This window comes from Gorilla gorilla, chromosome 22 (genome assembly GCF_029281585.2).
Source record: "Gorilla gorilla gorilla isolate KB3781 chromosome 22, NHGRI_mGorGor1-v2.1_pri, whole genome shotgun sequence".
NCBI lineage: Eukaryota > Metazoa > Chordata > Mammalia > Primates > Hominidae > Gorilla > Gorilla gorilla.
The window spans coordinates 39,224,773-39,243,992 of record NC_073246.2 but is presented as its reverse complement, the minus strand read 5'-3'; the positions used below and the strand labels follow the sequence as shown (position 1 = coordinate 39,243,992).

General features: G+C 39.7%; 1 long non-coding RNA gene across 1 annotated transcript; it reads right to left on the bottom strand.

The window, feature by feature from the left end:
• Positions 1-6,574: 6,574 nt before the first annotated feature.
• Positions 6,575-10,104, bottom strand: LOC134757889 (uncharacterized). Its single transcript, XR_010132445.1, has 2 exons — positions 10,012-10,104; positions 6,575-6,727 (listed from the first exon to the last, which is right to left on the bottom strand). It is a non-coding gene; the product is annotated as an uncharacterized lncRNA (long non-coding RNA).
• Between the last annotated feature and the right edge of the window lie 9,116 nt (positions 10,105-19,220).

The following is a 19,220-nucleotide window of genomic DNA, read 5'->3' as shown; positions in this document are numbered from 1 at the left end:
CTTCTGCCTCCCAAAGTGCTGGGACTACAGGTGTGAGCCACCACACCTGGCCTTTTTTGCATTTTTTGTAGAGAGTTTCACCATGTTGCCAAGGCTGGTCTCAAACTCCTGGGCTTAAGCAATCTGCCCGTCTTGGCCTCCAAAAGTGCTGGGATTACAGGCATGAGCCACCATGCCCAGCGTAAGCATAGATTATTGATGAACAAGGAATATGTTACCAAATAAAGCCTCACACAGAAAAGTCGTATTTATAGGAGACATCTTATAGAGGAGTGGTGGACAGAGCAACTCTGTATTATGAACAACAATGTAGGGCTGAGCTTTGATAACTGGGAGAAATACAGGCTGAAAAAGCTCACTAGGGCACATCACATATTGTCTAATAGGTGAGGAACATAATCCTCACCTCTCTTCCATCTGAACCTCCTGAAATGAGCTTATCCCTAGTACATTTAGTTTATTTAAGCAAAACTCATAATTGTAAAAATGAATTAAAATAATCTATATAATTATATTGGCAGAAATAAATGATAGAAAAATGACAAATAATGGACATTAAATAGAAAAATATTGTCATGGAACAGATGGAAATTGTGATATAGTAGATGAAAATTGATTCTGAACAGATAAAACTGAATTACAAAAGCCCAACAAAACTATTTTCTCCACAATAAAAAAGCACACATAGAGATCAAGTGCTCAGGAAAGATGCCCAGGCAACCAAAGAAATGAAAGCCCAGGAGAAAAACTGAGAAAATAATCCTAGAAATAAAGGTCAAATAGGAAGTAACACAAAGGAGAATAAACACTGAAAACGTAATAAAGCATATGGAGGATCTGGAGGAGAAAAGCAAAAATAAATAAATGAGAGTAAATATTTTACAAGATTAGAGAGAATATGTTTTAAATATGGAAGACAAAGAAGATTCAACACACATAGCCTTCATCTCACTAGAAATAAGAGGAGGAGAGTATAGGAAAAGTTATTTAAAGATATAACTAAAGAAAACTGCCCTAGAATTAAAAGAACACTTCAATCGACAAATTTTTGTTTTTCTTTTTTGGGGGACAGAGTCTTGCTCTGTTGCCCAGGCTGGAGTGCAGTGGCACGATCTCGGCTCACCACAAGCTCCACCTCCTGGGTCCATGCCATTCTCCTGCCTCAGCCTCCCAAGTGCTGGGACTACAGGTGCCCGCCAGCATGCCCGGCTAATTTTTTTTTTTGTATTTTTAGTAGAGATGGGGTTTCATCATGTTAGCCAGGATGGTCTTGATCTCCTGACCTCGTGATCTGCCGTCCTTGGCCTCCCAAAGTGCTGGGATTACAGGCATGAGCCACCATGCCTGGCTAGAGATATTCTTAAAGTGTGTATAAGCACTTATCCCGCTTGTCCAAAGTGAGACTGCCAAGCCTGAGAAACAATGAACTCAAGGTCATTGTATTGTCTGAGACCCATTGGCCACTACCTGCTATGGAGAACTGATAGGTAACCTTGCTTGACTTTGTCCTTTGCAGGAAACCAGAGCTGATATCAGTCATGGAAGCCTTGTTTCCTTCTAACTCCCAGATCCACACCATGCCTTGGTTTTTCTGACTGGAACCTTTATTGTTTAAAAGGCAGAAAGAAACAACTATGAGAAATATTCAGAGATCCTCAAATGTTAGGTGTGTTAGAGATAGAGAGGAGGGTAGCTGGCCTTTTATCCAGCTATTCCTTCTTTCTTTAAATAAGCCTCAGAAAGAGAGAGAAAAAGGTTGGTACAAAAACAACCATGGTCTAATATAAGGGTTGATAAACTTTGTCTGTAAAGTACTAGACAGTAAATATTTTAGGCTTTGAGGGCCATACAATCCCTGTCCTAAGTACTCAACTCTGCCATTGAAGTGTGAAAACAGTCATAAACAGTATGTAAACAAGCAGATGTGGCTGCATTCCAAATAAAACTTAATTTACAGAAAGAGGGAGCAGGCTAGATGTGGCTTATGGGTCACAGTCTATCAGCCTTTGGTGTAAGAGAATGTGGGGAGAACTGGCAATAAGAAAACCTTTGGATGACTAATTTTTAGGCATTCTTTACTTCTTAACTAGGGAATGAATGCATGAAGGGGACTATTTATTCAAATGAGGATGCTGATTCTGCCTCAGCGTTGTGGCCCTATCAAGAACACAGTCCAGTGCATGTTGTTAGAGGAGGAATACCGTTTCCCACTCCTATTTTCTACAGTGAAAAATTTCCCCATAATATGAGGGAGGTGGAACCATTAATTTGATTGATAAATTTAAGAAAATAACTGAGCATGCTCAACTCAACTCTGCTCTACTACTTCTTGGGAGGAAGTTGCTTGTAGAACCAAACATTCTCTGCTGTGCCCTCATGTCTACACAGTACTCCGGTATAGGGAGACTTGATCCCATACAGCATTATCTGGTTCTAGGTAAGAAAGTTTTCCTAATTTGAGATTTAATACAGACAAGCCAACTTGTTCGGCAAGCTTAAAGCCTTGTTCTTCAGCAGGGCTTCTATCACTAATAAGTATAATATTTTGGCCTCCATAATTTCTCTTCAAACTATATAATTTGGTATGGAAGAAAGGACATTCACTGAGTGCCAACTCCAAGTCCCCAACACACAAAATGAAAATTTAATTTAATGCTTTCATTTGAGAGAGACCAATGAAAACCTATAAGTCAGGCTGAAGATTACCCAAGATACAGAGATGAATCACAGGTGAATTGAATCTTCTTAAAACTGCAGCCTAGGACCAGGCACAGTGGCTCACGCCTGCAATCCCAGCACTTTGGGAGGCCAAGGCTCTACTAAAAATACAAAAAATTAGCTGGGCGTGGTGGCAGGCATCTGTAGTCCCAGCTACTCAGGAGGCTGAGGCAGGTGAATGGCACAAACCTGGGAGGTGGAGCTTGCAGTGAGTCAGGATTTTGCCACTGCACTCCACCCTGGGCAACAGAGTGAGACTCTGTCTCAAAAAACACAAACAAACAAACAAAAACTGCAGCCTAGCCCTGATCCACTTTAATTTCTAACTAGATTGAAGTGATTAGTGCTTCACCCTATGTACTTCACATAGGAAAAAATGAAGCCCTCTCTGTTGGAAAATAATATCATCTGGAGGCTCTACACTTCTTTTATGTACAATGCCTAATATATAATTTAAAAACAATTAACTTTTCAATGAGACAAGACCATATAGCCAATAATAAATAAAAATATAAACAGACAATAGAAGCAGACCAACAGACAATCCAGATATTGGAATAAGCAGACTAGGACTTTAAAATAACTAAATACTGTGTAAAAGTAAGCAGAGGAAAAGGTGGACAAAATGGATGAAAAAATGGAGAATTTAAACAAAAACTTCAACCTATAGATCTAAATCTATAAAAGAAACATAGACTGAAAAATACAATGATAAAAATTAGGAATTTATGGGAAGAATTTAACAGAAGACTAGACATAGCTAAAGACAGAAATGGCAAATGTGAGGAAAGGTTAATAGAAAATTATTCAAACTGACACTCAGAAAAAAGTAAGAAAACTTGCTATAAGAGACTTATGAGTCACAGCAAAAGGTCTCACAAATGTAAAATTGGAGCCCTGTATGGAAAGGAGAAAGAAAATGGGGCAGAAGCAATATTTGAAGAGATGATGTCTGAGAAGGAAGGATGTTAAACTACAGATTCAAGAGGCTTTGCAAAATCTAGGCAAAATAAAAAAAAATCACCAACGTTATATCCAGACTACTGAAAATTGAAGACAAACAGAAAATCTTAAAAGCTGTTAGAGTAAAAAAACACATCTGTAAGAAGCTACAATTAGACCGACAGCTGATTTTTCAACAAAACTATGGAAGCCATAAAATCATGGAAGAGCATCTTTAGAGTGCTAAAAGAAAACGAAACTGACAACATAGAATTCCATACCTAGTGAAAATATCCTTCAAAAATGAAGGGAAAATTAAATCATTTTCAGACAAACAAAAACTGGGAGAATTTGTTGCCATCCAATGTGTACTCAATGAAATACCACAGGAACTTCTGGAAATTGAAGTCAAATGATCACTGAAAGAAGTATGTCACTAAAAGAAGCACCAGACAGCACCAAAAAGAGTAATGTGGGAAAATATAAAGGACTATTTCCATATAAATTAGCAATAATAACACTGTCCTATGTGTTTTATAACACATGCAGGAGTATAATACGTGATAACAGTATCACAAAGCTAAGGAAGGAGTGAAAGAGTTAAGCCGTTGTTAGGTTCTTGCATTGTTTGTAAGTGGTAAAAGGACCAATTCAAAGTAGACTATGTAAGTTATTAGGTCACACTGTGATCTCTCTTACTGAAAAAATATGTAAGAATATCTAATATAAAAGCTAATAGGAAAAATTCAATAATACAATAGAAGTGGCAATGGTGGTTATTTTGTGAAGGGAATTGATCAGGAAGGCAGCACAAGGCAGTCTAATGATATGCTGGAAAAGTTTTCTATTTTGATCTGACTGGTGGTTATGCAGGTGTATTTAAATTACGTATGTTATATTATAAATACATATAACTTATAAATAATATAAACATAAATCATACATAAGAATATAAATCATATATACAAATATGTCACATCATATATGATTTAGTTTCTTGTAATATATAACATTATATACAATAAAATAATGTTTAGTGATATAAAATTTAAAATTCATTACAAATAAATATGTAAACTATATAAATATATGATATATAAAATATTTAACAAATATATAAACATAATAATATGTAATAGATCTAATATATGTTTATATATAAATTCATTATGTTTTACCCCTAAAGTTTGTGTATTTTATTATATAGAGATTAAACTTCAATAAAAAACAAAAAGAAGAGAAAAACCAGAGAAATATTATATTCATAAAATGAAAATAGAATGCTTAAAATGGAATGGATTAGAAAAAAAGAAGGAACTCTTGAAAACTGAAAATATGGTGTCTATAAATACAAATAAATACACATGATAGCAGAAATTTAAAAATAGTAAAAGGACTGAAGGATTACATTTAATATATCTACCTGAATGTAGAGCAAAAGGAAGATGATCATACTGAGAAAAAAATTAACACCCTCAGAAGTTCAATATAGAAACTCGATATCTGACTGACAAGAGTCCTGGAAAGATAGACCAGAGAAGATGGAAAGAAGAAAATTATTGAATAATTTCATAAATTTTCCCAGAGTTGAAGAACATGTCCCTCTAAATGAAAAATTCCAAGCAATGTCCAGTTCACTGAATGGAAAACACCAACATCAAAGAACATCATGGTGTAATTTCAGGACATCAGATAGAAGAAAATATCCCAAGAATTTTTAGAGAGAAAAAGTAGGTGACATGCAAAGAGTCAGGAATTGAAATGGAATTCAACTTCTCAGCACAACGCTGATAGCCGTAAGATAGGGAAGCAAGGAAGCATGGAACCCAAGAGCCAGAGGGGATCCAACATAGGAGCAATGCAATGGGAATTCCCAGGGCAGGGGTGGAGGAAAGTCCCAGTTAGGAATTATGGAGCAAACCTGGTGAGCATGCACTCCAGACCACAGCAGGTGGTTAGAGAGCTCCACATCAGGTGTTCTCAGGAAAAAAAAAAAAACGAACTAGAAGAGATTTTAGGGGAAAAAATGGCCTTGGGTGAAGTTTAACCAAGCTGTTTTCTTCAGGTGAGGAAATACTTAACAATGGATTATAAAAGCAAAGCAACTGAAGAAACAAAGCAATGATTAAATTCAGTAAAAAAATAGCAGGTGTCACAATAAAGGAACTGTAATCATTATATGCTTTTTTGTTAATCAGTATATGTTCCTGTATCATTTAGTAATAATAATGAAAATATTGAATATGGATCTCAACACAAAATTTGACAGAATAATTCTGAGACCATGTGGTGAAAAGACATGGTGTATAAAAAGAGTTAAAAACATCACCTACTATCAGAGAAAATTATTAGAACTATCTAAAGTTATAGACTCAAGAAATAGCAGTATCTGTATTTATTTTTTAATTTGGAGTTAAATACTAGAACAAGCAACTAGATACATTAAAAGTAGGCGAGGCACAGTGGCTCATACCTGTAATCCCAGCACTTTGGGAGGCGAGGCAGGCAGATCACCTGAGGTCAGGAGTTCAAGACCAGCCTGGCCAACATGGAGAAACCCCATCTCTATTAAAAAATACAAAAATTAGCCAAGCGTGGTGGTGTGTGCTTGTAATCCCAGTTACTCAGGAGGCCGAGACAGGAGAATTGTGTGAACCCAGGAGGCAGAGATTGCAGTGAGCTGAGATTGCACCACTGCACTCCAGCCTGGGCAACAGAATGAGACTCTGTCTCAAAAATAAAATAAAAATAAAATATAAGAGCAGATATCCTAGGGAACAGAAAAGGATAGGGTGGAGACCATATTTTTTGTAAAGAGTCTTTTTGCATTAGACTTTTTTTTCCTATTAGCTTGAAATTTTTCACATCTATGTAACAGTTAAATAGTACAAGAAATACCAATATACCTTTAACCTGGATTCCACATAAGCTTTATCTCTCCTCCTTTTTTTCTGGACCATTTGAAGTGAGTTAAAAAACATCACAACGCTTCATTCGGAAATATTCCAGATGCTGTCTCTTGAGAACAAGGACATTTTCCTCCATGCCCAGAATATCATCTTCACATCTAAGGAAATTCACAATAATCTCCCATGATCATTGGATATCCAATCCACAATCGAATTTCCTCAGTAGTCCCCAAAATATCTTTTATATATCTTTTTTCATCCAGGATCTAATTAAGTTTCACACTTTGCATTTGGTTGTTTTGTCTTTTTGGACTTTTAAAATATAGAATAGTCCCTGTCCCATCAGGCCTTTTTGCTTCTCATGACACTGACTTTTTTGAAGACAGCAGTCTAGTTGTCTCAGAATGGCTCACATGCTAAGATGTTTCTTCATGATTAGATTCTGGTTCCTAGTGGAACTGTTCCTATATGCATATGTTACTTTCTTTTTGTTTGTTTGTTTTATTTTATTTATTTATTTATTTTTTGAGATCTCACTCTGTCACCAAGACTAGAGTGCAGTGGTGCAATCTCTACTCACTGCATTCTCTGCCTTCTGGGCTCAAGCAATCCTCCTGCCTCAGCCTCCCAAGTAGCTGGGACCACAGGTGCATGTCACCATACATGGCCAATTTTTGAATTTTTATTTTTTATGGAGATGGGATATCTCTATGTTGCCAGGACTGAGCTTGAGCTCCTGGGCTCAAGCGATCCTCCTGTCTTGGCTTCCCAAAGTGTGGGGATTATAGGCATGAGCCACTACACCCAGCCATATATTACTTTAATAAATAAAATTAGGCCAGGTGTGATGGCTCCTGCCTGTTATCTGGCACTTTGGGAGGCCAAGGTGAGCAGATTGCTGGAGCCCAGGAGTTCAAGACCAACTTGGGCAATATAGTGAGACTCTGTCTCTGCAAAACAATACAAAAATTAGCTGGGCATGGTGTTGTGCACCTTTAGTCTCAGCTACTCAAAAGCTGAGGTGAGAGGACTGCTTGAGCCCAACAGGTCGAGGCTGCAGTGAGCCACAATCGTGCTACTGCACTCCAGCCTGGGCAAGAGAGCGAGACCCTGTCTCAAAAAAAAAAAAAAAAATTAAATGGAAAAATGAAGATAGCATTTGTTTACATTTATTAAAAAGAGGACTCCTTCTCTTTCAGGTCACTTGTGCCTAGAGTTTGATACTTCCTACATTAACTGGGTCACCACGCACTTACAAACTCATTCTCTAACCCAAGTCACTCCAGGAAGCAGCTTAAACATCTTTTCTCAGAGAGGCATACATTTTCACATCTTTTCATTTTAAATTTGTTCCCAGTGGTGATTTTTTCCCACTTCTACCCAAGAAATCCTGTTACTGAAAATTCTCGCATCAGTTATCTCAACCACAAATGGAAGTTGTTTCTGCACAAATCCCTAGGCAGCTGAGTAGATTTGATTCTCTTGTGTATAAGATCCAATGATAGAGCACTGCAGAGACCTGGGCTCTGTGCCTGGACCTACCACTGATACCTCGAGTTACCTTGAGCAAGCCCTCTGCCTTTCTGGGTTCCTGTGGTCTTACCTGTGAAAAGAGGCAGCTAGATCTAGCTACTAATGAAAGCGACCTTTCAAACTATAATTTTGAAGCAAGCAGAAACGAAAGTTTAAGTTTAAAGGCAGACGGCCACATGCACCACTGGTGGACGTCCCTCTTGACCTTCCTACCAGCAGGCACAGCCACTTTTGTACAAAATAAGTCAATCCTTGGCTGTGAATGGGAGATGAAGAGATGGGTTGGAGGATGGCGAGGACAAAAGCAAATAATGGACAATAAATGGTGCCAACACGAGTGGTAAGTTTGATGAAAGGAATCTCTACGTCCTATATGTGACAGTAAACTGTGGCATTAAAATAACCTGAGTGGCCAGGCGCAGTGGCTCACGCCAGCACTTTGGGAGGCCGAGGCGGGTGGATCACTTGAGGTCAGGAATTCAAGACAAGCTTGGCCAACACGGTGAAACCCCGTCTCTACTAAAAATACAAAAATTAGCTGGGTGTGGTGGCGGGCACCAGTAATCCCAGTTACTCAGGAGGCTGAGGCAGTTTAATCACTTGAATCTGGGAGGCAGAGGTTGCAGTGAGTGGAGATCGCATCACTGCACTCCAGCCTGGGTGACAGAGCGAGACTCCGTCTCAAACAAACAAACAAACAAACAAATAAAAAACCTGAGAAAAAGTGTAATGTTAAAAGCAAAAGAAACTTCAAAGTATTCTTATAACCTGGTGGTGGGTACCCAACACATTTAATAAATTTAATTGAAACTCCAGATTCAAGACTATTGCTGATAGCAAGTTACCTTTATTGCTAGCGTTATTTCCATAAAATTATGGCCAACACTTTGTAAATTCTCTCAAAGCATGATAGAAAAAAAGAGGAAAGAGAGAGAAAGAGCTTTGGATTCGGTATCAGGAGACCTATGGCTTACAACCCACAACACAGTTAAATGGCTCTTCAACTTTGGGCATACCTCATAGCCCATCTAGGTCTCCATTTTCTCATCTGTGAAAAAGATGGGGAGGCTGGGCGTGGTGGCTCACGCCTGTAATCCCAGCACTTTGGGAGGCCGAGGAGAGTGGATCACCTGAGGCCAGGAGTTCGAGACCAGCCCAGCCATAATGGGGAAACCCTGTCTCTACTAAAAATACAAAAATTAGCTGCGTGCGGTGGCGTGCGCCTGTAATCCTAGCTACTCTGGAGGCTGCGGCAGAAGAATCACTTGAACCTGGGAGGCGGAGGTTGCAGTGAGCTGAGATTGTGCCACTGCACTCCAGCCTAGGCAACAGAGTGAGACAATGTCTCAAAATAAAAAAAAAAAGAAAAGAAAAAGAAATAAAGAAATAAAGAAAAAGATGGGGATGCGGGAATGGCAGATTGAGTTGTCTCTAAAATTCTTTTTTTAATTTTTTTTTTTAGATGGAGTCTCGCACTGTTGCCCAGACTGGAGTGCAGTGACATGATCTCAGCTCACTGCAAGCTCTGCCTCCTGGGTTGCCTCCGGAGTAGCTAGGACTACAGGCACCCGCCACCACACCTGGCTAATTTTTTTGTATTTTGAGTAGAGATGGGGTTTCACCATGTTAGCCAGGATGGTCTCGATCTCCTAACCTCATGATCCGCCCACCTCGGCCTCCCAAAGTGCTGGGATTACAGGCGTGAGCCACCATGCCTGGCCTGAATTTTTTATTTTATTTGTTTATTTGTTTATTTATTTGACACAGGGTCTCACTCTGATGCCTAGGCTGAAGTATAGTGGTGCGATCATGACCCAACGCAGCCTTGACCTCCCCAGCTCAAGCGGATGCCCCCCACCTCAGCCTCCCGAGTAGCTGGGTGATATGGTTTGGCTGTGTCCCCACCTACATCTTATCTTGATTTGTAGTTCCCAAAATCTCCACGTGTCACAGGAGGGACCTGGTGAGAGGTAATTGAATCATGGGGGCGGTTATCCCCATGCTGCTGTTCTCATGGTAGTGAGTGAGTTCTCCCGAGATCTGATGGTTTCATAAGGGGCTTTTCCCCCTTTTGCTCTGCACTTCTCCTTTCTGTCATCATGTGGAGAAGCACATGTTTGCTTCCCCTTCCACCATGATTGTAAGTTTCCTGAGGCCTCCCCAGCCATGTGGAACCATGAGTCAATTAAACCTCTTTCCTTTATAAATTACCCAGTCTCGGACAGCCCTTTATAGCAGTGTGAGAACAGACTAATACACTAGGACTACAGGCGTGCACCACCACGCCCAGCTAATTTCAAAATGTTTTGTAGAGATGGGGCCTCACTATGTTGCCTAGGCTGATCTCCTGGGCTCAAGTGATCCTCCCATCTCAGCCTCCCAACGTGTTGGGATTACAGGCGTGAGCCACTGTGCCCGGAACTAAAATTCTTCACTACTCAAAAAACTGTGAGCCAGTTTCTGTAAATTTGAGGGAAGAAAGAGAATATTTTTGCATCATTTGTACCACTGTCATATCAAGTAACTTGTTGGATACCTACTTAATGCTATTTCCCCGTCTTCCTTTACTTACAGGATCTGCTCCCTAATTGCTTTTCCTCTTTTAAATGGGTATTTTTAAAAATACGGCTTTTTTTTCTTGGCTTATAGCCATGGCTTCTTGTCCCATAGTGTTCAGAGCCCGGGAACAATTATCTGGCTTAATTTATGGTTGCCCTGAAGGTAATAACATAAATTGCTCATGATTCAGTTTTACTTGTATTTCCGCTTGCTAAGATCTCCCCCTGTAAAACATTCTTGAATGATAACATAACCATCAGCAGTCCTTTACATTTACATGACATTTTCCACTAGAGTATCTTTCGCATCTATTATATCAGTGATCTATACAGGTTTTGGTAAAGAGTAAGAAAAAGTAAATGACCTCAGTAGTGTGGAGGGGCCCTTTAAAACAGTTTTCTCATTCATTCCTAGATTCTAAAACCTTTGCCAAATCTTCAGAGCCATTACAGCTTGGGGAGAACAGAAAAGGAAAGAACTCAACCAAGTACAGCATCTTTTCAGGCAGAGAGTGCAATGCGCGTCAATCAGATGATCACTGCTGCCTGGTCAGACCTGCTGGGTTTGAGGGTGGAGGGGGTGGGAGAGAAAGAGTGGGAGGAGGAGGCAGAGAGAGAGAAGGAGGTTGTGCCAGTACCTCCAGGCTTAAAAAATCTTAAGAGACACCTCAATCAATCACAATGAATGGGAACTTTTTTGGATCCTGATTCGAACAACTTGTTTAAAAAATTACAAGACAATCGGGGAAATGGAGCACTGACTGGATTTTGGTGATATTCAAGAATTATTGTTATAGTAAGGTCTTTTCTTTCTTTCTTTTTTTTTTTTTGACAGAGTCTTCCTTTGTCACTCAGACTGGAGAGCAGTGTTGCAATCACGGCTCACTGCAGCCTCAATCTCCTGGGCTCAAGCCATCCTCCAGCCTCAGTCTCTCCAGTAGCTGGGACTACAGGCGCAGCCACAATGCCAGGCTAATTTTTGTATTTTTTGTAGAGACTGGGTCTCTCTGTGTTGCCCAGGCTGGTCTCAAACTCCTGGGCTCAGGCGATCCTTCCTCCAGGGCCTCCCAAAGGGCTGAGATTATGGGTGTGAGCCGCCACGTCCAGCCTGTATTCTTTTTTTATTTGAGATGGAGTTTCGCTCTTGTTGCCCAGGCTGGAGTACAATGGAGCAATCTCGGCTCACTGCAACCTCCACCTCCTAGGTTCAAGCGATTCTCCTGCCTCAGCCTCCCAAGTAGCTGGGATTATAGGTGCCTACCACCACACCCAGCTAATTTTTGTATTTTTACTAGAGACGGGGTTTCCACCATGTTGGACCAGACTGGTCTCCAACTCCTGTCCTCAGGTGATCCGCCTGCCTCTGTCCCGTGTTCTTTTTTGAATAGTTTTTATCTTTTAGGAATTCTAATGGAAATGACAGGATGTCTGGCATTTACTTCAAAATAATCTGAGTTGGAAAGTAGGTGGGATTATAGATGGAATAAGACTGGCCAAAAAGCTAATAACACATGTAGAGTCTGAGGGATGTGGACATGACGTTCATGATCAAATTCTCTCTAACTTGATGTCTGTTTGAAATTTTCCATAACAATTTTTAAACAACAACCAGGAAAAACAAATATTGTGACAAACGAACAACAAGACAGGAAGAAAAAGCCGGATTTTGTGTGTGTTCCATTTCCTACTAGGCAACTCCTCAGGTATATTGAGAAGAAATCAACTTGTATTTTAAGGTAAATAAAAGGAATGGGAAACAGGAAAAGGGAGAAGCCCAGTGCTTTTATTCTTCCAAATAACGCCAATATCACTGCACATTTGCATAACGTTTTATGGTTTCAGAGTACTTTTATCTCATTTGCTCTTGGAAGAAGCCTGGTAAGCATATTTGCTGTCATATATGACATGTGATAATATGTCTTGATTATGTTGTTTTTGCATTAAAAAAACTATTTGCTTTAAACCCCTGAAAATATGTCCTTATTAGTCTCTTAGTCATGCTTAAGGATTTATTTCCTGTCCTAGCTTTTGGATGGAAAACTCAGCCCGAATGTCTATTTACAATATTAGAATGCTTAAATGTTCCCCTCTCATGGTTTGGCGCAATTTTATTTTCCTTTTTAGCTCCTATTTGAGGGAATGTACAGGGGTGGGGAAAACCCCTTTTTTATTTCCTTTGAGTCTACCCAGCTGTTTTATTTTGTGTTTGCTTATTTCCCATCCTTCCAGACTGTGAAGCCATCAGAAGTGTTCTGTTCTTTTTAATACTTTATCAGCATGTCATTTATTAGCCACATTATTCTTTATCTCTTTCCTGTGAAAGCTTTTAAAGTTGAAATTGATGAAGCCATGTCTTTTGTTACTTACATATTATGCCATCAACATTTACAAGTACATTATAAGATTTAAACATAATATCCTAACTTAATGATCCAATTTTTCTTTTCCTTTTTTTCTTTTCTTTTTTTTTTTTTGGCAACTCAGGTTCCAGGATTCTACCCTGAGCACAGGAAACAACTAGAGTCCATCCCCCACCGCGCCTCCGCACTACTCCCCGGGTATTAAAAATTCTGAGCCAGTCACAGACCTTTAACAAGGTCAAGAGCACTAAATGCCTTATCTTTATGAGGGCAACACATTCCTAAATTGACATGAAAGACCTGGCTGTGTTTGGCCGGCACTGGTGTTTATGGAGACACGACTGCCATTCAAGCATGCGAGGAATGATACGTCATACCAAGACCGTCCTACAAGGATCCCTAAGCAGTGCACGGATGGTGGAGAAGGGAGTTGCCCCAGGGTGAAGGCTTCCCTGGGCTCTGACAGGGGTTACTGGATGACTCTGCAAATATTAAATATAGCTGCATGAATCACACTACAAAATTCCAGGCCTGAAATCTGGTGTCAGGCATAACAATTTGTTCTCCCTCCCTTGCTCATGAATAGCAAAGAATCAACTGAAGAAATTTTGGTCTGTTTAGAGAGCACTCGTGTTTTGTTCCTCCCTCTGGAACACACGTTCTGCATTTGACATGACATATACTTCTCAAGTGTTATTTTGTGTTTATTAATCTTTGAACTGAATTGCCAGTCCTTCAACTAGAAAGACATTTTTCCAGAACCCTCCTGATTCATGCTAAGGGTACACAACAGCTGATAAACTCCAGTGACCTCAGAGGAGACAGATGGGCCATGTGGCTTCTAACACCCACGTGGCTGTCTGGACCATGGATGACAGCATAGCCCAGGTTAAGCTGGTTGGCAGAAATGCTCAGGACTTTTCCACATTTACCAAGCTGAAAATAGTGGTTATGTCACCTGCTCTTCCATTCTGTCACATCACTTTCCGTATTATCACCTTCTTTACCACTATCCCTCCTTCCTTGCGTGCGTCCGTGCATAGTTTTCATTATAATTACAAAATAATATGTGCTCATTGTAATAGTAACAAGAGCTAACATTTATTGATTGCTTATATAGTGAACTCTGCTAAAAGCTTAAAAGTATGAAGTCGTTCATCTTCAACAATTCTGTGGGATAGGTATTTTGATCTCCATGTTGCAAATAAGAAAAGCTTGACCATGAAGGGCTCAGAAAGTTTATCACCCATCCATCCTTTCTGAAAATATTTCCTTCAGGGGGGGAAAAAGTAATTCAAGAAAGATAATTAAATTCAAAACATGAAAAAGTGGTAAGAAATATAAATAAACTGATAAAATTTATACTGAGATCTTAAGATTAAGACATTTAAGAAACTATTTTAAAGAGAAAGAGAAATGTAGAAAGAATTTTATTGCTCAATTGGAACTGAAATTTTAGATTATTCCTACAAAGCATGAGATGTTTAAGATCTTATCTTATTCCAGAGGGAAAAATTATGGATACTGATTCATTCTAAATGTTTATGGAGAAAGATGTTTAAAAGGTCTTATTAAATTAAAGGCCATCTCCTCTAAACTGCCAAGGTCATCGAAACAAAGAAACAGTCATAGCCAACAAGAACCTAAGGGAGACAGGAGGCTGATGTCGTGTGGTATGTTGACACAGATTGTAAAATTTTGACAAAAACCTGGGAAATGTGCATAAACTACAGATTTTAGCTAATAAAATGTGTCACTATTGGTTCATTAATTTTGGCAAGCGTACCATATCCATGGAAGCTATGAATACTAAAGGAAACTGGGTGTACTGGGTGTAGAGTAAACAGAAACTCTCTGTACTGCCTACAGCACTTTCCTTTTTCTTTTTAGAATCTAAGTCCTAAAAACATTACTCTAAAGTAAAAATATTTATTCTAAATAATTCTAAGTTAATTCTAATTTAAAATTAATTTATTCTAAAATATAAAGTTTATTTTTAAAAATAGGAGCAACCTCATAGGGCTGTCGTAAGGATTAAATGAGATCATCAATATAAAAAGATCTGCATAGGGGCTGGAACATAGCAGGTGTCCAAGGAACATGAGCCTTTACCTGACAATAGACAAATAGGAAGAAAGCCCAGCTCCGTGGGGTGCACCTGTAGTCTCAGCTACTCTGGAGGCTGACGGAGTAGGATCCCTTGAGGCCAGGAGTTCAAAGGCCAACCTGGGCAACATAGCAAGATCCCATCTCTAAAAAAAAAAAAGAAAAAAAAAGAAATAGTATGTATGACTTTTCAAACAACCAGAAGAGAGTTTTAAAAAAAGAAAATTCAGTGTATCAAAAAAAAAACTAGGAAATAAGAAAGTAAAAGAAATAATAAAGAGAACAATGTAATACAAAACATAAAATATCAGAAATCAGTAACTATATTAAATGTGAATGGGTTCAACTCACTATTTATTTATTTATTTATTTATGACAGGGTCTCACTCTGTCACCCAGACTGTAGTGCAGCGGCACAATCATGGCTCACTGCAGCCTCGACCTCCCAAGCTCGGGTGACCCTCCCGCCTGTCACCTGAGTAGCTGGGACTACAGGCATGTGCCACCACGCCCAGTTAATCTTTGTATTTTTGGTAGAGACGGGGTTTCGCCATGTTGTCCAGGCTGCTCTCGAACACCTGGGCTCAAGCCATCCACACACCTCAGCCTCCCAAAGTGCTGGGGTTACAGGTGTGAGCCACCACACTCAGCCTCAACTCTGTTAAAGGGAAAAATGTCACACCCCTTAAGACGTCTACTATAAAAAATAAAAATAAAACAAAAAATTCCACAAAAATAACAAATGTTGGCAGAATGTGAAGTAATTAGAACGCTTGTGCACAGTTGTTGGGAAAGTAAAATGGTGAAGCCACTATTGAAAACAGTATGGCAGTCCCTGGAAAAATTAAACAGAATTACTATGAGATCCAGTAACTCAACTTCTGGGTATATACCCCAAAGATTTGCAAGCAAGGTCTTGAAGGGATATTTACATATCTATGTCCATTGTAGCATTGTTCACAAGAGCCAAAAGGTAGAAGCAAATAAATGGATAAACAAAATATAAGGCAGGTGAGGTGACTCATGCCTGTAATCTCAGCACTTTGGGAGGCCAAGGTGGGAGGATCACTTGAGCCCAGGCATTGGAGACCAGCCTGCGCAACATAGCGAGACCTGGAATTTACAAAAATATTTAAAAATTAGCCAGGCCTGATGGTGCACCTCTGTAGTCCTCGGGAGACTGAGGTGAGAGGATCACTTAAGCTGGGAGATCAAGGCTGCAATGAGCTGAGATAGTGCCACTGTACTCCAGCCTGAGCGACAGAGTGAGACCCTGTCTCAAAAAAAAAAAAAAAAAAAAAAAAAAAGGCTGGGCGCAGTGGCAGCTCACTCCTGTAATCCCAGCACTTTGGGAGACTGAGGCAGGTGGATAACTTGAGGTCAGGAGTTCAAGACCAGCCTGGCCAACATGGTGAAACCTTTCTCTACTTAAAAATACAAAACATTAGTGATGGGCACCTGTAATCCCAGCTACTCGGGAGGCTGAGGCAGGAGAAACACTTGAACCCGGGAGGCAGAGCTTGCAGTGAGCCAAGATCGAGCCACTGCACTCCAGCCTGGGCAACAGAGCAAGACTCTGTCTCAAAAGAAAAAAAAACGTAGTTTACACATGCAATGGAGTATTGTTCAAACTTAAAAAGGAAGGAGATTCTGACAAATGTATGGCATGGATGAACATTGAGGACATTATCCTAAGTGAAATAAACCAGTCACAAAAAGACAAATAATGCTGTATGATTCCATGTACATGAGATGTCTAGAATAGGCAAAATCATAGAAACAGAAAGTAGAAGGGCGGCTCTCAGCAGCTAAGGGTAGGGGGCAATGGGGAGTTGTTTAATGGGTACAGAGTTTCAGTTTTGCAAAATGAAAAACCTCTAAAGATGGATTGCAACGGTTGCACAACAATGTGAGTGTAGTTAATGCTACTAAACAGTAGGTTTAAACATGATAAAGATGGTAAATTTCATGTGTCATTTACCATAGTTAAAAAACTTTTAAATACTCTTAGGCTGAATGAAAACATAAACATCCGGCAATGACATAATTGTCATAAGGGAAATGCAAATTAAAACAACAATGAGATACCACTACATACCTATCAGAATGTCAGACACTGAAAACACTGATATGGTTTGGACTTGTGTCCCCACCCACATCTCATGTCGAATTGTGATCCTCAGTGTTGGAGGAGGGACCTGGTGGAAGGTGATTGGATCATGACCCCCTCACTGTTCTCGTGATAGTGAGTTCATTCTCATGAAAGCTGGGGGAGGTTTTTGTGTGTTTTTGTTTTGTTTTGTTTTGTTTTGTTTCTGAGATGGAGTCTTGCTCTGTCGCTGAGGCTGGAGGGCAGTGGCACAATCTCAGCTCACTGCAACCTCACCTCCCGGGTTCAAGCGATTCTCCTGCTTCAGCCTCCCAAGTAGCTGGAATTACAGGTGCCCGATACCACCCCCAGCTAATTTTTCTGTATTTTTAGTAGAGACAGGGTTTCACCATATTGGCCAGGCTGATCTAGAACTCCTGACTTCAAGTGGTCTGCCTGCCTCGGCCTCCCAAAGTGCTGGGATTACAGGTGTGAGCCACCATGCTGGCCAAAATTTGGTTGTTTAAAAGTGTGTGGCACCTCCCGCTTTGCTCTCTTCCTCCTGCTCCAGCCATGAAGGACATGCCTGCTTCCTCTTTGCCTTCTGCCATCATTGAAAGTTTCCTGAGGCCTCCCCAGCCATGCTTTCTGTGCAGCCTAAGGAACTGTGAGCCAATTAAACCTCATTTTTTCATAAATTACTCAGTTTTGGAAAGTTATTTAGAACAGTGTGAGAGTGGACTAATACACACCAACAGTAAATGCTGGCAAGGACATGCAGCAACAGGGACTCTCATTCATTGCTGGTAGGAAAGCAGAATCAAGAGCCCCTTTGGAAGACATTTTGACAGTTCCTTTTTTTTTAATATCTGCAAATTTTAGTATCAAGGCAACTTCTTAAAATGCTATTCTTCTTTAAGTAGAAGAATTTCAGTTTCTCTTCTCAAATATTTTATTTTACTTTTTAATTCCATAGGTTATTGGGGAACAGGTGGTATTGGGTTACACAAGTAAGTTCTTTAGTGGTGATTTGTGAGATCTGGGTGCACCCATCATGCGAGCAGTATACACTGCACCATATTTGTAGTCTTTTATCTCTGATCCTCTTTGCACCCTTTCCACCCTGAGTCCCCAAAGTCCATTGCGTCATTCTTATGCTCAATGCTTAACTCATAGCTTAACTCTCACTTATGAGTGAGAAAATACAATGTTTGGTTTTCCATTCCTGAGTTACCTCACTTGAATAATAGTTTCCAATCTCATCCAGGTTGCTGCAAATGCTATTAATTCATTCCTTTTTATGGCTGAGTAGTATTCTGTTTTATAAATATATATATATCTCAATCACAGTTTCTTTATCCACTCATTGATTGATGGGCATTTGGGTTGGTTCCACATTTTTTGCCATTGTGAATTGTGCTGCTATAAACATGCGTGGGCAAGTATCTTTTTCGTATAATGACTTCTTTTCCTCTGGGTAAACATCCAGTAGTGGGATTGCTGGATCAAATGTTAGCTCCACTTTTAGTTCTTTAAGGAATCTCCACACTGTTTTCCATAGCAGTTGTACCACTTCACATTCCCACCAGTAGTGTAGAACATTTTGACAGTTTCTTACAAAACTAAACATGCTCTTACCAAATGACCCAGCAATCACACTCCTTGGTTTTTCCCAAATTAGCTGAAAACTCGTGTCTACATAAAAACCTGTACATGGATGTCTATAGTAACTTTATTCATAATTGCCAAAACTTGGAAGCAAACAAACTGTCTTTGGGTAAGTAAATGGATAAATACACTGTGGTACATCCAGACAAAGGACTATTATTTGGAGCTAAAAAGAAAGGAATTATCAAGGCATGAGAAGACATGGAAGGTGGGGAGGTGGGCAAGGTTAATGTGTACAAAAGAATAGAAAGAATGAATGTGATCTACTATTCGGTAGCACAATACGGTGACTATAGTCAATAATAACTTCATTGTACATCTTAAAATAACTTAGAGT